Below are 4,609 nucleotides of genomic sequence, written 5' to 3'. Positions count from 1 at the left end.
TTTTTCTTCGAGCAGTGTTCAACTCCTCTTCGCGGACGCGATGAGTCAATGAAAGGTAAGAGCCGTATAATGGGTTTATCACGGGGAGGCACTCATGAGAGGTCGTTTAGCAGCCTCTCTACATGTTCTCTCCGTGATAGCTTGCGGCTACAGTTCTGCGCTCTGGAGTGTATTTTCTATAGGTCGCCTCCCGTCTAACCCCCACCGTTACGCTTCTGCGGTCACCGAGGCGCCACACGAGGTGGTGGTTTGTGGCGATGTGTGTGGCTTGGACTATGAATACAGTGATGCGCTGGAGTTTTTCCACTTTGCTTGCTCTCCCCCACTCGAGTGTGTTAATCAGCAGATTTGCTTTTACAAACTATGTTTGTCCACCGCGGCTTCGGACTCAGAGTAGGCTCTGGCCGGCACATGCGGTTTTCTCCCTCCAAGCGGACAGGAGAAACGTGCCTCCCCTTCCTCAGTGAGCTGTTGAATGTGGTTACCCGCGTGGTGGATAAACTATCCCCCCCGTGAGCCGCTACCCTTCTTCACGGACCTCCACCAAGAGGTTTCGAGGTCCTGGAAGCAGCCTTAATCAGCGCACGTCATGAACGCCGCGGGTTTTGCCAACATTGCTGACATGGCGGACTGCTGTTATACAGCGATGCCGCTGTGGACGAACTCTCTAGCCGAATGGATCGCGCCGAACTCGGCCGCGCCCTTAAGTCTCGTCGAAGGCGTGTCGAGTCGCGTCTAATCTCGGCAAATTTACTTCTCTTTATGGCGGTTCTTAATGAGAAAGATATTACCGGAGGCTGTGAAAAAGCTGCGGGGGCAACAGATTTGGGCTAAGTGCTACCAAACATACTGCCTGAGCAGTGAACCGTTCTATGACAGGGATGTTAACGGTAGAGCGCCACCTTGGCTAATCTCGCCGACCTTACAAAAACCTGAGTTGGACGGCAAAAGCGTCTCGTCCTCAATCCCCACGCTCTAACATTGACTGTCTCGCAGCAAAGGCACCTCGAGCATCATTGGATTGAGCTATCACTTGAGCGCCCCCTCAGACACTCTGCACAATCCAGCCTTCAGAGTTTGAGGGACGGCACAAGAGGCTGACAAAGATGGCCAGTTTATGACGGCTCACACAGCTGCCGCGTTCTCGCTAGTGGTGTGGCCCGATGTTTATCTCGTTGGATTAAATCCTGCCGTGGATACGCTTCAGGATTATACACAACGAAACGCAGCGCCTTTGATGCATGCGCTTCCCTTCCTGTTCGTCAGGGACTATGCCCTCCACTAGAGAGTGCTGTTGGACTGCTAATGCACATTCAACCCTCTAACTGCAGTCCCCACGCTCTAACATTGACTGTCTCGCAGCAAAGGCACCTCGAGCATCATTGGATTGAGCTATCACTTGAGCGCCCCCTCAGACACTCTGCACAATTCAGCCTTCAGAGTTTGAGGGATGGCACAAGAGGCTGACAAAGACGGCCAGTTTATGACGGCTCACACAGCCGGCGCGTTCTCGCTAGCAGCGTGGCCCGATGTTTATCTTGTTGGATTTAATTTGGCCGTGGATACGCTTCAGGATTAGACACAACGAAACGTAGTGACTTTTACACATGCGCTTTCCTTGCTTACGGACGCTGTGAGCTTTCCGTGCTCGGACGTTAATGCATGTGGGAACGCTTCAGGCGGAGGCTTGGAAACCACTACGTTTTATGGGCCGCAGAGTAGCGCTTGCCCGGCATTTTCACTATGGGTGTTACGCACAATTCGTCACGGATACACCATTCAGTTCAGAAAGGCCCGCCTTTTTGCCGTGGAAATCTCCCATGGTTGTTAACCAAATCGTGGTGCTGCGGCAGGAGCATCTCTGCGGGGAATAGGGGCTATAAAAGTAGACCCCTCTCAGATGGAGTCAGGTTTTACAGCCGCTATTTTGGTAAAATAAATAAAAGTGACGATTTACGCCCTCTGAATCTTGCACTCAAGATGAGCAAATCAAGATGTTAACGGTAAAGTCTATTCCGTCTCAGATTCAACCAAACAGTTGGTTTGTCACGATCGATCTGAAGGGTGCATATTTTCACATTCAGATCATCAAGAGACACAGGAAGTTCCTCAGATTCGCTTTAGAGGGGCAAAGCGTATCAATACTGTGTTCTTCTTTCGGCTTAGCCTTGGCTCATCGAGTATTTTTGAAACGCATGGACGCAGTTCTGGCCCCGTTGCGGCTCCAGGGCGTTCGTGTATTGAATTGCCATGGACGATTGGCTGGTGTTAGCACAATCGCAGACTCAAGCACACTCCCATCGGGATCTTGTGCTGAATCACCTAACCAGCCTGGGCTTATGCACGAATTTCTAGAAGAGTGTTTTAATTCCCCCTCAGTCGATAACCTTCTGGGAATAGACTTGGACTCTCGCGCGATGACAGCAAGACTATCTCTCCTGCGTGCTCAGTCTCTCGCGTCATGCGTGCGTCACTTCAAAGTGGGTCGCACAGTGACGGTGAGTTTGTGCCTCAGACTTTTAGGTCTAATGGCAGCAGCATCCCCTGTAATCCGTCTGGGCTTACTTCATATGCACCCTTTTCAGTGGTGGACGACAAGCCGGAACATTTCACCCCGTTGTCTTCCGCATCGGATGATTTCGGTGACACGGAGGTGTGTTATGTCAATAAGACAATGGATGTCAACCGAATTCCTTCTAGCTGGAGTTCAGCTGGGGATTTGTGCTTCCCGAGAGACTGTCACGACGGACGCGTCTTTGACTGGTTGGGGAGCTGTTTGTCAAGGGCGCCCAGCTCACGGAGAATGGACGGCGACACAACGCAGTTGGCATATAAACCGGTTGGAATTACTGCCGGTTTTTCTAGCTCTCCAGTATTTCTCGAATCTGCTGATCGGCCGTCATGTACTACTCAGGTCAGACAACATAGCGGTTGTGTCGTATCTGAATCATCAAGGAGGATTACGCTCTCGCCCCCTGTGCAGGCTGGCGAGAAATATTCTTCTATGGTCTCAGAACAGATTTCTGTCGATCCGAGCGGTTCATGTCCCCGGACGTTTGAACTTCGGATTGGATTTGCTATCCAGCTTGTATGCTTTTCCACCGATTCGTCTAATTCCAGCGGTGTTATCCAGGATACGGCTGGACAGAGTGGAGCAGCTGCTGATGGTGGCTCCGTGGTTGCCCACACAGCCATGGTTTGCGGACCTGGTCAGTCTGTGAGTGGGCTCTCCATGGGAGATTCCCCTCAGACAGGACTTACTATCGCAAGCACAGGGAATGATTTGGCACCCAAGGCCAGATCTATGGAAGCTGTGGGCATGGCCTCTGAGCAGAGTGAGTTAATATGTCCCGGTCTTTCTGTTGAAACCACCAAGACTATAATGAATTCTAGGGCAGCTTCTACGAGATGCTTATATGCTTGCAAATGGAAACTCTTTACGACCTGGTGTGGAATTCCTAATTGGATCCGGTTTACTGCCCAGTGGCTTCAGTACTGGAGTTCCTTCAAGACCGTTTCTCTGGTGGAGTAACGCCAGCCACTCTGAAAATTTACGTGGCAGCCATTTCAGCTAACCACGTAAATATAGATGGTGCTTCAGTGGGCCGTCATCTGCTGGTCTCTCGTTTTATACAGGGTGCGCGACGGCTGAGGCCTTTCCGCCCTGTGGGGGTTCCTTCATGGGATTTATCCATTGTGTTGCAAGGTTTATCAGGTCATCCGTTTGAGCCCTTTGAAACTATACCGGATAAAATCCTGACTTTAAAGACAGTTCTTCTTGCGGCTTTATCCTCCCTCAAGAGAGTTGGGGATTTACAGGCTTTTTCTGTTTCGCCCTCAGGCATGGATTTTGCACCAGCCTCTGTGAAAGTATTGCTGCGACCGAGGCCTAATTATGTCCCTAAGGTCGCTTCAAACCCTTTTCACTTTCAACAAGTGGTCTTGGAGGCTTTACCCCCTGCAGAGGCGGGGTCAGGAGATCTGAGTCTTTGCCCTGTCAGAGCGCTGAAGACTTATGTTGATCAAACAGCTCCATGGCGTGAGTCCGACCAGCTTTGTCTGTTAGGACACAAAATAGAGGCCATGCTGTCACAAAGCAGCGCATGTCCCATTAGCTGGTGGAGTCTATATCTTTAGCCTATGAGGCGCGCGGACTTGCTTCGCCCCTTAGGAGTTAGAGCTCATTCCACGAGAGCAGTGGCTTCATCACAAGCTTTCTCAGTGGTTCTTCTATATATGATGTCTGTGCTGCGGCAGGATGTTCCTCACCGAGCACTTTTGTCAAGTTTTACAGTCTGGATGTGAGGATGGCTCCTGGCTCCCGGGTTCTCTCCGCTTGAGCAGATGCTTTCCTTGGATTCCAACTATCAGGTACGTCAGGCGTTATGGTATAGGGTTCCCATACAGTGACGTCACCGCAGCATCAAAGTGACCTATGAAAGGGAACATCTCGGTTACATATGTAACCATGGTTCCCTGAATAGGGAATGAGATGCTGCGGTCCTGGCCGTTCCTTACCTTGATAGCATTTCTTCAGTTCATGAAATCTGAGCGAAATAGCACGTGGCACTCAGGTATACGATGTGTACGCATGCGTAGGGCGGTGCCA

Source organism: Carassius carassius, chromosome 39, assembly GCF_963082965.1.
Source record: "Carassius carassius chromosome 39, fCarCar2.1, whole genome shotgun sequence".
Lineage (NCBI taxonomy): Eukaryota > Metazoa > Chordata > Actinopteri > Cypriniformes > Cyprinidae > Carassius > Carassius carassius.
This window is presented reverse-complemented; position numbering follows the sequence as displayed.